Below are 19583 nucleotides of genomic sequence, written 5' to 3' on the forward strand. Positions count from 1 at the left end.
GTTGGTAGATAGTATCTACCAAGCTCAATTGGTCAGCAAATCAAATTTCAAAGTCTATTCAACATTCCTAGAAATTACTCTATGGAAATAGTGTCTACCAAGCTCTCTCCAATGTTGAAGGATTTTGTGGCAGAAGTGAGTGGTAATCGAGCTCACAAGGTTAACAAAGGAAATTCAATGTTTATCAAGTTCACTTAGTCTCTAAAGGATTTTGCAGGGTTCATAGTGTTAACCGAGCTTCAGTTGGTTAACACTAAAAATTAGTTCTGAAATAGTGGTTATTGAGCAAGGTCGGCCAATGAAGGATTTCATTATTTTGGGAAATAAAGTTTAATTATTTCAAGTAATGATTGTAGCTGACTGAGGTAATGATTATTGGTAATTTTAACTTGTAAATGAGCCAACTTGACAATTTGTAAGGTATAAATAAAAGGTCAAGTTGAGAATTTCAAAGTGTAATGAGGGAGCATGCAAGTGTATTGATTGTTTGAAGAGGAAAGTGTGAGTGAACTTTGAAGGATGGTTAGATATCCTTGAGGAGTAGCAAAGATTTATTTGATCAGGAATGATCTAGTGAAGTAGAATAGAGATCTATATCAACAATTCAGTTGCATTTCATTCAGGTCATTTCATTGTTACTTTCTCACCATTGTAGCAATGATTCCAAAATGTCTTAACAGAGTTGGTTTAACAACCATTTTCAAATCCTCTAACAAGGTGACAGTTCTATTGAATTGTTCTAAAGTCCTTTTACAAGGCCACTCCTAGTAGGGTGATTAAATCCTCTAACAAGGTCACACCTAATAGTGTGTTTTGTAACCTTTAACCAGGTTGGCTCCTAATAGGGCTCACTTCAAAAGAGTGAAAATTAGTAGCTAGTTACTTGGTGGTTTTTCCCATATTGGGTTTCCACATTAAATTTGGTGTCTCATGTGTTCATGTTATTTCTTTCATGCTTAAATGTTAATCATTGTGAATGCTTAGGATCTGTTAAAGATAACATACACTGCATCTACTAAGTTACAACATTTTTCTATATAACTACTGAGTCATAGCAGTAACTAGTTTTGTCAATCATCTAAGGGATCTATGGATTTTTTTTTGTGGTAACTGATCCACCCCCCCTCTTAGTTACTCCATCTATATTTCGAACAATTCCTAAGTCTTACAAGTTATTGTTCCCATGTACAAACAACACTGATGAGTATGGAGCTTTAACAAATGGACTTAAGATGGCCATAGAATAGAGAATCACAAAGTTATACATCTATGGGAATTCACAACTAATAATCAACCAAGTCAATGAAGAATATCAAACAAAAATGAGAAAATGGTACTTTAAAAGAAAATGGTTGATTCCTTGAAATGATACTTCACATTTGTCACATTTTAGCAAATCCCTAGAGAAGAGAAAAATGTAGTTGATGCTATGGCTACACTTTCTTCACTCCTTCAGTTGGAGCAACATGAATCTAGATTTGAATTCCTATTGGAAGAGCTACATACCCTATCTATGACTCCCAAGAAAGTCATGTCATTTGTACCCTTTTTGGTTTTGATTCATCCTATTATGGTGTCATTTACTCATATCTTCATGATGATATTATACATAAAACCTTTAACCAATCTAAACACATAAACCTTACCTAAAATCCTTCTCACCGTTCCTTTATCTCTGGTGTTTTGTATAGGAGGTGTCTAGATGGTACACTTCTTAGATTCTTAGAAAAGGAAGAATCTAACCAAGTGTTAGTTGACATCCATGAGGCATCTATGGGGGACATTCTAATGCTCTTGCCATGGCCCAAAGGTTTCTTAGGATAGGGTAATATTGGCCTATGATGGAGATTGATGCAGTAGCTTTTGCAAAGTCATATGAAAAGTGTCAAAAACATGGAAACCTAATACATGCTCTAGGTAGGGAGGTTATTCCTTCTATATCTCATTGGCCATTTCAACATTGAGCCTTTGATCTTGTTGGTCAAATTTATCCCAACTCATCAGGTGGACACAAGTTTATTATCACTTCTACTAATTACTTCACTAAATTTATGTAAGTTATCTCACTTTATGTTGCCTCAGGAAAGACATTCTCTCTATTCATTCTTAACCATATCATCTATTTACATGGAGTGCCTTCCAAGATTATCATTGACAATGAAGGCCAGTTCAAAAATAAAGACCTCAAACAACTCTACAAGGAATTCACGATTAAACAAAATTGGTCCTCTATTTACTTTCTAGGAGGAAATGGTCAAGTAGAGGCATCAAGCAAAACCATTCTTAAAATCCTACATAGAATGGTTTGTAAGAGTGGTAGAGATTTTCACTTATAGATAAATCTAGCTTTGTGAGCATATAGAATGAGTATTTTTACTCCTACTGGGCTACTCCTTTTACCCTTACATATGGCACTGAAGCAGTGTTACATTTAGAGTTTGAGATTCCTTCACTTAGAATTTCCCTCAAAGGTCTAGCTACACATGAAGACTACCACACCATGAGACTTCAAGAGTTAGAACTTCTAGATGAGAAATTTCAAGCATCATTTGACCATATGAGGGTTTATCAAAAGTGCATGTCCAAAGCTTTCAACAAAAGGGTTCTCCCTAGAGTATTCCAAGTGGGAGATATTCTCCTATGTGAAAATCCTAAGAATCAACATCATAGAGATCAAAAGGGAAATTTTTAACCTAATTGGCTTGGACCTCACATCATTACAACAACTTTTGGGTCAGGTGCTTATTTACTATCTACAATAGTTGGAGAGAAGCTCCTTGATCCTATCATTGTCTTGCACCTGAAGAAGTTTTATCCATGATGTCCATTTTTTCTGGGGGCATCCTTTGTACATACTTATTGATCCTAAAAAAATCAAAAAGAATTTATATATGGTCAAAAATCTAAAAATCTAAAATTATCTTGAAAAATGATCATCTTAGTGAAAACCTTGTATCTACACAAAAATTATATATTCCACCCTTTTTTCTTCTTGAGGCATTTTCTACTTGAGGCCTTTGCACCCTTTTTTGTAAAGGTGTTACCTAAGGTCTATGTACCCTTGTTTCTTAGCACATGTCCTCAACACTTAGCCTTTCTCCATCATGCCTTATCCTTGTTGCCTTGGTTTGGAATTGGTCTTTGTCTTTGTCTATGGAGCATAACTATGTTAGCTTTGGTCTCTTGGATGTGTTAGTCTTTAGGACACCTTGCAAATGGTATTTTTTTTAACACCACCCCAGCTATATTTTTCAATGCAACCCCTGACATCGAGTGTTTTTATAGACTTATCAATTTGATCTTACCTAGTTTTGTCATGTGATCTTACCTACTTGTTAAAATTTGGCCCTTATCCTCAAAACTTAGTATCATTTAACAAACTTAAATTTTTAAACATAATACTTAATGCTTGAGCTATGTCATGATATTTTATATGTGTGCTGACGATTATTGATTTTTTTTGAGTGCCCTTGTTTAATAACTCTCTCTAGTATGCATAGCTAGAGGACTTAGGACATGGGGCATGTTCTTATTTTCTTTCTTCTTGTGGGTGTGGTCTTGAAACTCTAGAGTGTCTCTTGGTGTCCTCTTGAAACACTTAGGATATTTGAGGTATCATCCTTGCTATTTTTGCACTTTCATTCTTATGGTCATCCCAACATCTATGCCTTGATGCAAGTGTGGTTTTTCTAAATTAAATTGGATAAGCTAACATCAAAGTCATATTGACATTTATGTATTTTATGCTGATTTTAAAATCTTTCCACATTACAATTTGATATAAATCACATTCATTTCTTCATAGTTACACTTGTGACTAGTGATGATTGTGTGATTTTCTAATGTCTGTTAATAATGGCCCAATGATGAAAATAAGTTCCTTAACATTCTCTAATAAATGATGAACACAAAATCCTATGTTACATTTTCTCTATGGCATGTAAACCTTTTTATTTTCATGTAGCTTGCATTATTAGATTTGATGTTAATTTACATTTTTAGGCTACATTATGAGTTTGAGAGGGTTTTTCCCTTCATGTTTCTTATGGACTTTTAATCTATTATGGCCATGTTTTGATCTTCATTTCCTTATCTTCTTTCATGATCTTAATCAAAATTATCTATCTTAAATAGTTGATTAATTTCGGGGCATTCTCTTCTTAAGGAAAATTCTTTGTCTTCTCTCCATTTCTTTACACCTCTTCTAAACTTCTATCTTCCATTTTCTTTCACTCCACTTATTTTCTTCTAATTCAAATTTGTGAATAATCTTTCATGCTTGATGATCTAATTTGGTTCCATGGTCCATATATCTTTAATCTTAAATCAAAAACCTTTTCTTTAGTTTGATTTGATCAAATTTATCAATTTTTTGTTTCTCCTCTATCTCATTTTGATTTTGATCACGAAGGGGCAATACCTATAAAACTTCAATCCTTGATTCATTATGCAAAGGGCCTAGGGTTCTATCCAAAACAACTTTTAGTTAAGGATATAATATTGAATCATCTAATGATTATTTTATTTAGCTTTCCACCGATCCAAGCCTTCAAGACTTCCCTCCAACTTGACTCCTAGGTATAGTTGGTCTAGTGTAGATTAAATTCTTCTTCTAGGCACTAGTCCTACTAGTCCTTCTCTTCCCTAGAAACCTAACCCTCTCTTAGGATCTTGTACTTCCACTACCTAGGAGTCTATTGATGATGTATATACCCTCCATATCATTCTTGACCTTATTCCACACTTTTGGTCAGATCCAAAACCCTAAGAAAACTCAGTTTCTTCACATAGGCCTAATTAGACCTAAAGGCCACTAGGTCTAGTAACCCTATTTTTCTCCCATTCTCAAAATTATTTTAAGCAGCCCCTAAAAAAAACTGATGAATCTAATATTTATCTCCTAGCACACCAATATTCCATAATTTTAGAGCTCCAAGACACCCACAATCCTATTTGTTCTTATGCCCTAGTTTCTAGCCTTGGTTTAGGCCTCTAGTCCAATCAACAAACAAAATTCTCCCAAGCTCTTCAAAATTCATATCAAGCATCCACTCAAATTTCACATTCAAAATGAAATCCTAGGGATTCTAGTAATTGCATTAACTTGACCCAACATTATCATGGGTGTTCTCTACAACATCTTTTGGAAAACTATCTAGGCTCACATACTCCTAGCAATCAGCATAGGGCATTACTATTTGGCTTGTAAATCCATCACCAAATTTAAAAACAAAAAAAAATGATATGTAAACTATCTAACCTATCTACCCACTTTGGTTTCATGAATTTTCCACTGTGGGAGATTAAGTTAGAGTCATTTTGGTACAAATAACCCTGTGAAGGCAATGTTATGGCCAATCAACAAGAAGATGTTGTAACTTGATAACCTAAAAACTTAAACACAAACTAGGATATGGGAAAGAACCAAGAAATGTCAAACTAAAAAAATCATGAACTTGATCTCCTATACCAATTCGTACAAAGCCATACAACACCTCAAAACAATGGAAAGCCCTACAAATTGTCTGTATAGAAACTCCACATGTACATAAAATTGATGGTAAACATTCCCACCTTAAAAATATGATCTTCCATGCTCATATACTAGAGAATGGGTAGTTTTAACCTCCACAACTACCATTTTGCAAATTCTTGCAAAATTTGCAAAATTTTCTCAAGCAACTTTTGAGCAATTTTTCTCTTTTGAGCATTTTTTCCTCTTTAGGGCTTTTTGGCCAAATAGATCCAACAAGGACCATTCTAGGACCCTAGATAAGACACCTATGACCTATTTAGACCATAAAATAGCTTAGTTTCCCTCTCCTAATCAAATTTTACCTATTGACTAATTTTGGTCCAATGAGAAACTAAGACCTAATGAGCATCTTAGCTCTTACAATTGGATTAGTTACATTCCAAGGACACTTGGAACTTCTTAACCACACTCACCACCTTACCAATGACTAATCATACCAAAAATCAAAATTAGGGATGTACCCTACACCATACTCCCTTGAGACAATGAAATCAAGTCCCTTGAGTTAGGAGGTCTTCAATGGTGACCCCATGCTTTAGTTATCCAAGTGGCCTTAGCATCTAGGAGTCCATTTCACCAAGTATTTCTTGTATATACCCTTTCTATTCTTCTTTATCACCTTAGAATCCACAATTCAATCTAGTTATAAAGGTTGGGGTGTTGGAAAATCTTGTACCTAGTCAACCCCTTCCAAATCTGCAAGAGGATGGTGATCAGCATCAACATTAGTTCCCTTATAGGGAAACAAGTCATACACATTGAAAATAGGTGATATGCCCAAGTCAGAAGGTAATTCAACTTCATAGGCATTATTTCCATCTTTATGTAGTATTTTTTAGAGTTCCTATCTTATTCATTAGCAACTTTGTAGGATGTCCTTTTGGTAGCCTCTCCTTCCTGATATAGGCAAGTACTAGATCTCCCACCTTTAACTACAACTCTCTCCTTGATTTATCTACCTTTTTCTTATACTTCTCGCTTGGCTATGCAATGTCTTCCTCACTTTCTCATGTAGGTCCTTCATCTATTCTACAAATTAATCTCCATGTCCACTCATTTTGTCATGTAGGTTGAGATCCCTTAACTCCAAGATCCCTCTAGGGTGAATCCCATATACAAATTCAAATGGGCTCTTTATAGTGATCCTATTGATGGAGTCAATATAAGAAAACTTTTCCCTATATATATGATCCCATGATTGACCATGTTGCTTCATCAAACACCTTAGTAGGTCACCTAAATATTTTTTCACTACCTCTATTTTTCCATTAGATTGAGGATGGTAAGATGGAGAAAAGGAAAAATTCATTCCCAACATCTTCCAAAGGGTCCTCCAAAAGTGTCCTATGAATTTAGTATCCATATCACTCACAATGTTGAATGGAAACCATGGATCCTCACTATGTCCCTCAAGAAAAGACCTGCTATATGTGATGCATTATTTGTTTGTTTGCATGGGATGAAGTGTGTCATCTTGCTGAAATGATCTACAACCACAAAAACATTTTCATGCCCTTTAGGTGTTTTAGGGAGTCCCAAAACAAATTCCATACTCAAGCACTCCCATGGCCTTTGTGGTATGGTGAATGTTTTCCTTTAGCCCTCTAATACACATGGCATTTCTCCACAAACTTCCTTACATCAAGCTATAATCTAGGCCAATGATAGTATCTAAAAACTTTTTCAAGTGTTTTGTCTATCCCAAAATGCCATCCCAAGCTACCTTGATGATTTTAATTGATAATGTTCCCCTCATGGAACATTGAAGAATGCACAATAGATGTTCCTTAAACAAAAGACCCTCTTGCAACATATACTTAGTATAACTAGTCATAAAACCTTGTTGAAATTTTACACATACCTCATAGGCTTCTTTGAAGTCCTTGTCCTCCTTGTAGAGGTCTGTTAGATCCTTGATTCCCACACTTTGTAATTGAATCTCTTGTATGGATAGGATTCTCCTACTAAGAGCATCAATGACCTTTTTTTTCACACCTTTCTTGTGCTTGATCACAAAGGTGAATGCTTGAAAATATTCCACCCACTTGAGGTGTCTTTGATTTAGCTTCTCTTGTCCATTCAGAAAACTAAGGGCATGCTTATGTGTATCAACCACAAATTCTTTTGGAAAGAGGTAATGCCTCCATTTCTTCAAGGCTTGCACCATTGCATACAATTCCAAATCATAGATTGAGTAATTTTTTTTGGCCTCATTTAACTTCTCTAAAAGGAATGTCATAAGGTTTTGTTCTTGGCTTAGTACTACAATAGCTAGCTTACTAGCATTACACTCTACCATAAATAATTGATTCAAATTAGCAAACCTAAGGGTAGGCAATATTTCTATCCTCTTATTCAACATTTCAAATCCCTTATCTATTGCATTTGTCCACTTGAGCTAGCATTTCATCCCTCCTTTGATGGTGTTCAGTATATGTGCACATATATGACTGAAAGCCCTTACAAACTTCCTATAATAGGATGCCAACCCATGAAAAATCCTAACATCCCCTATACATTTTAGAGTTGGCCATTCTAATATGGATTTGAGTTTATCTAGATCCATCTTAATAGATCCATTGGCAACAACAAAACCAAGGTACACTAGTTGAGTTTTTAGGAACTCACATTTTTCTTGATTAATCGGTAACTTATCCTAATGTATCTTTCTCAATACCATTTCCAAGTGCTTCATGTTCTCCTCTTTGGACTTGATAAAGATCAAAATATCATCCAAATACATAATAAAAAAAATACCTATGAAATCTTCTAGCACCTCATTCATTTGTTTCATGAAGGTACTTGGAGCATTTGTTAAGCCAAAGGGCATTACTAGCCATTCATGTAGCCCTTCATTTGTCTTGAAGGCTTCCTTCCATTCATCACTGGACCTATATCTAATTTGATGATACCCTAACTTTAGATCCACCTTGGCATAGGGAATCTATATCTGATGGTGATCTTATTGATTCCGTAGATTCTATACACATCCTCCATTTTCCATCTTTCTTATGTGTAATAACTATATGAACTGCACAAGGACTCAAAATTTTCCTTATGAGCCCTTTTTTGCAACAAATATTGAATTTTCCTTTCTATCTCTGCATTTTGGCTTGGTGTCATCTTATAGGCTACCTTATTGGGTAAGTTTTCTCTTGATATTAAGTCCATTTGATGACTCACTTCCCTTAAAGGAGGTAGTAAACTAGGCAACCCACTATCCATTATCTCATGGTATCTCTCGAATAATGGTTGCACCTCTTGTGTCATTTGAATCTTCTCTTTGGTCTCTTCTCTTGGCCTTACAACTACTGCACAACATACGCCTTTCTCCTTCTTCATGAATTTCAAGAATTATTTGCCACTCAATAGCATAACATTGTTTCCTACTTGTATCCCTCCAGTAGGTTCTACCAAAGGGTCCATTTGATACTTCTTACCTTGTTTGGTTATCACATAGTTATTTTAATCACCATCATGTATGGCCTTTACATCATATTTCCATTGATATGCCAACAAGAGATGACATGCATCTATAGGCATTATGTCACATAGGACTATGAGGATTAAACCACAGATAGAAATAACAATTACATGCAAATATAACCAATATCAAAAAATAATAGATCACAAAGAAAAGAACACAAGAAACCAAGATTTAACATGGTTCACCTAATCCCTGGGCTATGTCCACCAAACATCAAGTCCAATATTATTATGATCCAGTGATTACAATTTGATTACAATCTATAATCCCTTACAACTCAATACTACTGCAAGAACCAATTTTTGCATTACCACTATGAAACAATCCGTAACCTTAAGCTCTTTTATATAAGTATTTTTACAGCTTTAGGGTTATAATTAATAATTACATGTACGATAATTCCTTGATCAATCACCACAATCTAACAATATCCCACTTAGGGACTGATCAGGCTCCACAATAAACAAAAATCTCCCACTTGGAGACTAATCTTGTAGATGTGTCGCTACTACATGAGGCTCCCTCTAGATCAAACCACCCTAGACTCTGTTGTTCTTGTATTCATGTTCAGTCTAAAAGACCAACCAAAGCTGAATAGGAGTTCATATTCTCCCTTGGTAGTACCTTTGTAAACATATCTATTGGATTGTCATCTACATGTATCTTGTCCAACTTTAACTATCCATCCTCCAAAATTGAATGAATGAAATGGTACGGCAACTATATGTGTTTGGTCTTTGAATGTAGAGCTGAATTCTTTGCAAGATGAATGACACTTTGACTATCTATGAAAAAATAATTATCCTTCTAAGGGTTTCCCAATTCTTCCAAGAAGAACTAAAGCCATATCATCTCTTTGTCCACCTCTATAGCAGCAACATACTCTACCTCTATAGTGGATAAAGCATTAACCTTCTGTAACCTCGAAACCTAGCTCATGGCTGCCCCACCAATAGTAAAGACATAGCATGTAGTACTCTACCTAGTATCAATATCCCCTATGAAATTTGTGTCAAAATAGCCTTGTAAATTAGTAGTAGAGCCCCCAAAGTGTAAACACTTATTGGATGTTCCTCTCAAATATCTAATAATCCATTTAACTGCATTCCAATGTTCAATTCCTAGATGACTCATATACCTACTAATGAATCCCACTACATGTGCAATATCTAGTCAGGTATATACCATAGCATACATCAATCTTCCTATAGCTAAAGCATAGGGTACCTTAGACATCTTATCCTCCTCTTCTTGTGTCTTGGGACACATCTCCTTTGTCAACTTCAAATGACTAGGTAAAGGTGTGCTAACATCTTTAGCATTCTCCATAGAGAAACATTCCAACACCTTCTCAACATAATCAGTCTGAGATACCATCAATGTTCTATTTTTCCTAGCTCTACAAATTTTTATACTGAGGATTTTTTTTCTGCCCCCAAATTCTTCATAGAAAATGCATGTGCTAACTAGCATTTCAGTGCCTTAATATGATCCATGTTAGACCTAGCTACAAGCATATCATCAAAATATAAACATAAAATAATGCAGTTTTCATCATCCAACCTCTTAAAATAAATACAAGGATCTAAATGACACCTATTGTATCCATACTTATGCATAAAACTTTCAAATTTTAGATACCATTACCAAGATGCTTGCTTCAAGCCATATAAACTTTTCTTCAATTTGCACACTAAGTTCTCCTTACCTTTGACCTCAAATCCTTGTGGCTGAGTCGTATATATCTCTTCATCCAAATCACCATGAAGGAAGGTGTTTTTAACATCAAGCTTCTCTAAATGTAAATCTTTAGTATCCATAATACTTAAAATAGTATGGATAGAAGTCATTTTAACAACAAGAGAAAATATCCCATCAAAATCAATACCCTTTTTCTATACAAATCCTTTTACAACTAACTTGGCCTTAAATCTTATCTTACCTCCATCCTCTACTTTTAACTTGTAAACCCACTTATTTTGTAAACCTCTTTTTCCTGTAGGCAACTTGCATAAATCCCATGTTTTATTCTTTAGCAAAGAGTCCATTTCGTCTTTCATTGCAGACTCCCACTGAATCTTAATATCCACCTACATAGCTTCATCATAACATTTAGGTTTACCAGCATCAGTAAGTAAAATCAAATGCAAAGAGGGACAAAATCTTTTTGGAGGTCTAATTTTCCTTATTAACCATCTAGCATTCACTGGTGTGCTAGTATTTTTTGTTGCAATTGTTGTACATCATGAGGAATGACTGGAACATCATCTTTTGGAGTATCATCCAACACTACATAATCATCTTCTTTCTTCTCATGTTGCTACAATAGATTTGTGTACAACACTTTCTCATTGAATATGACATCCCTGCTTCTTACAATTTTATGATTTAAAAAATCCCAAAGCCTATAACCAAAATTACAAATGCCATATCCAAAAAACATGCACTTATTTGACTTAGCTTCTAGCTTGGTTTTATTTTCAAATTCTATATGAGCAAATGCTTCACAACTGAAGGTTTTGAGAAAAGAATAACTCACCTTCTTACTAGTTCATGCTTCCTCTAGAATACCACAACCCAAAGGAGTAGAGGGACCTCTATTTATCAAATATATAGTAGTATTGATAGCCTTTGCCCACATTTGTAAGGGCAACCCAGCATGCAACCTCATGTTCTTTGCATGCTCCATTATAGTCTTGTTCATGTGTTCAGCCACTCTATTTTCCTATGAGGTCCTTGGAATAGTTTTCTATCTATGAATATCATTAGTGAAGCAATAATCTTCAAGTTCATGACTACAATACTCACCACCATTATTAAATCTGAGACATTTTAATTTCTTACCAATCTCATTTTCAACCAAGCAATTCCATTTCTTAAAAATTTTGAAATACATCAAATTTTTGTCTAAAAAAATAAACCCATACTCTTCTAGTTGCATCATCAATGAATGTAACATGATAATGAGAGTCACCAAGGGAAGTTACTTGAGCTAGTCCTGATACATTGGTATGCACAAGCTCTAATTTTTCCTTTTTATTTTGTTTTCTAGTCTTCACAAAACTCACTCTCTTTTGTTTTCCATACTCATAACTTTCACATAAATCCATATTAACACATTTTAGACCTGGTAAATCATTCTTTGAATGAAGTACATTCATACCTTTCTCACTAATGTGCCCAAGTCTCTTGTACCACAATGCTATATTAGAATTTACAATAGCTATTTGTTCTCCCTGCTCAACTACAAGAACTATTCTTGAACATTCATTTTTCTCTAAAACAATTAAAGTAGAAGGAAAAATATGACCTGTACAAAGATATAAGGTGCCTACTTTCACACCTTTTTCTACTACAAAAAAACTCTTGTGAAACCTTCCAATTTTTATCATTAAAAGTAACTAAACAACCCTCATCACCAAGTTTCCATGCTGAAATTAAATTTGTACTCAACCTTGAAACATGTCTTACCTCATGTAGTAGCTAATGATTCCCATTCTACAACTTAATCTTAGGTTTTCCCTTTCCAACAATCTGTTAGGGTTCATTATACCCCAAATAAAAAAGTCCAAAATATCCTTGGACATAATCAATGAAATAACCTCTATGAGGTGTAACATAAAATGTAGCACCAGTATCTAAAACCCATGAATCATCAATAGTTTCTAAAAATAGAAGCAAAGCATCCTTTTCGGATTTTTTACTTACCACATTTTCCTCCTTGTCTCCATCTAGTTTATCTCCTTCATTTTTCTTTTGAGTTCAACAATCTTTCTTTTTATGCCCTAGTTTCCCATAGTACTAGTAGTCATTTGGTTCTCTTGATTGAGACCTCCTCCCCTTTGATTTTTCTCTTGATTTCCCACAATTTCTAGAATTACTTCCTCTCTTAGTCATTCTACCTTGACTTTGTGCATTCAAATCATGTCCTAATGTAGATCCACCTAAGGATTTCCTACGAGTTTCCTCACTCCAAATAACATTGATTACATCATCATATTTTAGGGTACTAGATCCAAGAACATAATTACTCATAGCCATTACCAGGCCATTCTAGCTTTTAGGCAAAGAACACAAAATTAAGAGAGGCCTAATTTCTTCATCAAAATTGATACCCACAAAATATAACTGACTAATAATATTATTTAACTCATTTAGATGATCTACAATAGATCCACCTTATGCCATTTTAGTATTAAATAAATACTTCATGAGAAATACCTTGTTTGAAGTGGAGGGTTTTCATATAGTTTTGCTAGGGTTTGTATCAAGTCTTCTGTTATGTTTACTTTTGGATTATTAAATGCCACCGATAGTGCTAGGCATAATCAAATGCTTCCAAGTGCCTTTTTGTCCAAAAGATCCCATTCATCATTTGACATAGATCTCTAATTCTTGGTTTGCCTTCCAACGGCTTCCATAAATCCTTTTGATAAAGATAGTCTTCCATTTGCATGTTCTATAACTGAAAGTTCTACCCATCAAACCTGTCAACCCTTAGCTTACCCTCATCTATGATTGCTCTCACTCAACCATGAGACTCCCACTCAATTGTGAGACTTTCCTACAAAGGATAACTAAAAAATAACCTTGCTCTAATACCACTTTTTAGGATTAAACCATAGACATAAATAACAATTACATGCACATATAACAAATATCAAAAAATAATAGATCACATAGAAAAGAACACAAGACACCAAGATTTAATATGGTTCACCCAATCCTTGGGCTATGTCCACCAAGAAACAAGTCCAATATTATTACGATCCAATGATTACAACCTAATTACAATTTGTAATCCCTTACAGCTCAATGCCACTACAAGAACTAATTTTTGCATCACCACTATGAAACAATCCCTAGCCCTAAGCTCTTTTATACAAGTATTTTTACCACTTTAGGGTTATAATTAATAATTAAATATACAGTACTTCCCTGACTACTCACCACAAGCTAACAAGGACCTTGTCCTTGTACTCTCCAATCTCAAACTCTACTAAGGCATTTTCATCCACTAAGACTTGTTGACCCTTGCTCAACCATGAAACCTTGTATGGTGTAGTGTGGGGTATTCTCCTAAGCTTCAACTTGTCTAACATTTCAACTAACACTATGTTCTTAGTGGAACCATAATCCACTATCACCTTACAAATTTGGCCATGTGACCTATAAGCAATCCAAAATAAACTTTTCCTCTATGGTGGTTCAACCACATTAGGTACCTTTAGTAAGGTCCTTCTTACATTAGATTTTCACCATCTACTACTAGTCCTACCTTAGAAATGGGTGATGTGACACTTTAAGTGTCATCTTCTTGCACTAACTATGTTCTTCTTTTTCCCATAGACTAAGAGGAAGCCTTCTCTAGACATCTACCTATGGTATGGTCCACTTGGTTACAATTGTAACATCTACCAATAACAATAGTACTACCACTACCTTGTGATTGGAATATTCCTCTAGGTGGTCCCCTTCCTTTGAATCCTCCTCTTTGTGATGACCCCCTATACTTCTTTTTTCCACTACTATTAGAAAACTAAGCTTCATTAGTTGTATTAGGACTTTTTCCTCTTCTAAAGTTACCTTTGCCTCTAAATCCCCTATTATTGCCTCTTCCTCTTTGATAGGTCTCATTCTTTTATTTGGCTTTATCCTTTTCCCTCAATGTCATTTGAAATCATTTGTGCATACTATCAAGGGCCATCATGGTGATCTCATCTTGGATCCCTTTTCTTAGGCCATTAAGATACCTTGCCACCCTTTCCTCCTCTTCTTCATTCCTTCTAGCTCTAAGGGTCAATTTTTTAAGCTCTTTAGTATAGGCACTTACTATCAAGTTTCTTTGTCTTAGATTTTGCACCTTTTGATACATCTAGATATCATAATTAGTGTCCAAGAACTAGGCTTTAATCATGATTTTTATCCTCTCCCAAGATACTATCTTCTTCTTCCCTATTGTTACCCTATCATCTTGCTTCATATTCCACCAGACTAGTTTTGTCACTTGAGCCTGGCCTTAGCATAGCTAACCCTCTTCTCCTCTTATACCTCCTTACAATCAAATTGGTTATTAATGGCTTCCAACCAATCTAGCAATTCATCCTCATTCAAGATACCACTATAATGTGCTCCATGTTGTCTTTGTTAAGAGACTTAAAGGCATTAAGGAAAACCTTTTTATCCTGATTCACCTCAGGGTCCTTACATTCAAATGTCTCTACTATGAGGCTTCCATCTTCCTGATCACTCTCATCTCCCCATTCTATGACCTTCTTCTTAATCTTAGTGTCTTCCCGATTGGCTTTAGCCAATTATTCTTTGACCAAATCCACTATGAAATGCTTTCTCATTGCCTTGGGTGGCATATTTTCAGCTTCTTGGATTCCTTCCTTGTCTAATATAAACCAAACTTAAAGTTGGCTCTAATACCACTCTGATGCAGAAGGCCTAGGGTTCTATCCAAAAAAACTTTTAGTTAAGGATCTAATATTGAATCATCCAATGATTCTTGTACTTGTCTTTCCATCTATCCAAGCCTCCAAGACTTCCCTCTAGCTTTCCTCCTAGGTATAGTTGGGTTGGTGTAGATTAAATTCCTCTTCTAGGCACTGATCCTAATAGTATTTCTCTTCACTCACTACTACATTTGAGCCTGAATTGTGATGACAGGCCATCACAATTATGACAATAACCCGTCGCCCAAATAAAAGTAGTCAAAATTGGCTCCCATCAGACAAGCATCTGACTTTTTTTGTCATTGTTGAGATAATGGATGTTGCACACTTTGCATAATATTATTATATTTTATTATTTTATTTTATTATATAATGTTGTATCTAGGAGCACCTAGATGGTTGTGCAATATGGAAAGATTCCCATGGGATATACTTGATGAGTTGTATTATAACATTGTGATAATATTTTATTTTATTATTTAATATTAGGGAAAAGAATTAAATTTCCAGTATTAAATTTTGGGTCAATGGGTTAGGTAGCACATGGTTTTATCACATAGTTTATGTAATACCACTTGGTGGTTTTGTGGTACTTTCTACTATATAAGTAGCCACAAGGGTAGTTATTGTGTGAGTGAGAAGACAAAGGGAAAGAGTCGAGTGAGACAAGGCTTGATAAGTTAGCCAAGGGAGCATTTGTGAAGATTGGAAGCATGGCATGGGATATGTGGATTATGTTTTTTCACATAGATTACTTAGTTGTGGCTATGGCTTTGAAGGCTTCCATGGTTGTATTGCAATGGTATTTTTGTTGAATAATACATAGTGATGGATGCTTTTGGAGGCTTATTTTTTCCCTAAATGAGGGTTTACCAAGGTATATCTTGTGTCACATTTTTGTGGATATGTTGTCTATTCTCTTGCATGTGGATTTTAATTTCATATTTATTTTAGATATATTATGGATTATGAGGAAATGGTTATATTATTTTTTGCAAGTTTCATTACAAGTGGTATCAAAGCTATGGTTTTATTCTCGTAATCCTAGATTGAATTCATGGGAATGCATGAGAGGTGAGAAGAAAGGGCAAGCTACATGAGTTGTTTATTATAAATTTGAGGGTTTTTGAGTTTTCTATTATGATGGGATATTGGTAGATTTTGGGCACATGAAATTGTTGGACAAAATATTTTTTTTCAGATGTTTCATTCAAATGAGGGTTTTAGGGGGGAGCTTGTAGAAATGACCTCTTAGGTAAAAATAGACCCCACCATTGGATTTGGATCAACATTTCCATTAATTTTGATGTATAATATGCCCTAGTTTGGCCACGTCTAGAGGAAATAAATGTTTTTTTAGTTTCAGCCAGTGATGGCCATCAAATTTAATATTGTCAGAATTTTCGTCACAAAAAAAAACTCGCAATGAAAATGGTAAAAAGACTATCTTAGTAAAACAGCCATAACTTTATCTTAGGCTATTGGATTTCACCCTTCTTATAGGCATTAAAAAGCTAATTCGGAGCACTACAACTTGATGTAGGTTTGGTTCTATGATTGTGACATTTTGTCAAGTTTTAAGAGCCCAAAATTTAGATATTATTTATTTTGAGCATAGATTAAAAGCATAACCTGGGCATACAAAGTTAAATTTTGGACTTTGAGTAGTCAACAAAAAGCTCTTGGAGAGCTTTACACATTGGTTTAGATTTGGTGTAGTTTTTGCATGGTTTATTTGGTGATATATTAATCTAAATAGTTTATGGTATATTTTTACTATGGTAGCATTGTATATTTTAGAGATTTAAGACTTGATGTCATTGTATACTTAGCTTAGATTTTAGATTGGTCTCCTAATGATATGGTTATCAGTATTTGGTTTGGATATGTATGATGATTTTTTGGGTTTACAAGTTGTGCAATGTTGTAAGTGGTCTATACTTATAGGTTGCATTTATGGCTTAGATATGGGTTTTCTTTGCCCATTGATCTTTCATTATTGATGCATATTCAAATTGGTGGCTTGGATTTGGGTTATATACCCTAAGTCACATGATTTGTTAATTTTTCTTCATGTACAAGGGATGAGATGTTGTTACCAAGTATAGACATGGTGGAGGATTGTAGTTGACTATTTTATGCTAATAGATTAGACATATTGAGAGTTATATGCTCGGTTCATGGATGAGATCATGGTGTCATGGATTTTGGCATGACATGATTGGATATACAGGTACATCCTTGATGTTCATTGGCTTGGATTTCTAATTTGGTTATGGTGGTATATCTTTTTGGTTGAGGATCATGGTTATTTGGGTTCTTTTAAGGATCTCATGATGTGTACATTGAGCTCTTTAATGGTTTGATGCCTTGGTTAATTCTTATGGTTGGAGGATGGTTTTTCATCATGACATCATGGATATCTTGGATACATAGTTTAGTGTGAGCTTGTGATAGTGATGGGGTGAAAGTGTAGGATTAGTTCCTGGTTTGGTTTGTAGCTTCTTGGTTTCACTTGGTACTGACACTTTGGTTGTGTGAGTAGAAAATTTTATATGCAATGCCAACAGGTGTCATAAATTGGGTTATCATTCTAGAAAATTGTTCATTTTCACTGTAAGCATTGCAACAAAAATCTATTGAAGACATAGTTGCAATTGCAACATCCATGCAACAGAAATGCTATGGGTCCCACAATAAGCCATGAGAAACCTCTATCACAATTGGGATGGGCATGTCACATGAATGCTGTTTGATTAATGGTAAATTGTTGCAATTGTGATGTTGTGTTGTATTAATAAAAAAGAAATTGGTAGCAAACATTGAATAGTTATAATGTAATCATAGATTAATATTGAGCTCCAATGGTTTTGAGAATAGTTTAATATTCTCTACTAATCAAGTCCAACCATGTTAAGGTGGAAGCTCATTTAGCCCCACCTACACACCACCCACCCCCCCCCCCCCCCCCCCCCCAACATATAAATTCCCTATTAACATCTAAAAATCTTTAAGAAATGATCAATGTTTAAAGTAAAATAAAGGTCCTAGACTTGAAAAAGTGACATCACTTTCTCATCTCCTGGTGCATGTCATTTTCTGTCACATCCAAAATAAGATTCCACCACTTTGAATAAAAAATGCATGTGCAATTGCATTCTTTATGCATGGGCAATAGGCAAAGCTGAAAAAATGCAGCACATTTACATTTATTTAATAGGTCTATTAAGTTTTTTAAACTATAGAGCATCGTCATGAACAATGTTCATGATGGTCTATAACTTAAAATACCTAATTAAAGACCTCTAATGAAAATGCAAACCTATTGCATTTTTTAGCTCTGCTTGATGTTGTATACATATGAGTTAACATTGCATATTAAACTATGGTGTCCTTTTGCATTTCTTAAAACCAAGAGTTTCACACAATTAATTGGCATACAATCATAGGTTATTGTTGAGCTTCACTTGGTTTTGAGAATAGTTTAATATTCTCTATTAATCAAGGCCAACCACGTGAAGGTGGAAGCTCATTTGCAACCCCCCCCCCAAATGTAAATTCTCCATAAATTCTCCATCAACATCCAAAATCTTTAAGAAAGGATCAATATTTAAAGTACATGGAATGTCCTCATCACCTCCCACTACTCTCAAGGGAAGTCCATCTTCATTTCTTGTGGGAAATTCATCACATGGGTACATCCAAGAATGTCCTCATCACCTCATGCATAAAATGAATCCAATATCAAAAAATGCCCCCATAAGAAATAATAGTTCAAGTGAAATAAACACATGAAAAATGAGAGAGAGAGAGAGAGAGAGAGAGAGAGAGAGAGAGAGAGAGAGAGAGAGAGAGAGAGGAATCTACTTACCATTAGGCATTGCCATCACATCTGTGGCCTTGCTACCTATTGAGTGAGTTTTATTATTTTTTTGTTGTGGCAAGATCTATCTATTTATATACATACATACATAAATACATAAATATATACATATACATATATGTACATATATATATGTATATGCATACATACGTACATATATAGAGATCACAAGGGCATGACAACCCATTGAGTGAGTTTTATTATTTTTATGTTGTGCCA

Source organism: Cupressus sempervirens, chromosome 6 (genome assembly GCF_028749045.1).
Source record: "Cupressus sempervirens isolate cs-2001-9-10 chromosome 6, ASM2874904v1, whole genome shotgun sequence".
NCBI lineage: Eukaryota > Viridiplantae > Streptophyta > Pinopsida > Cupressales > Cupressaceae > Cupressus > Cupressus sempervirens.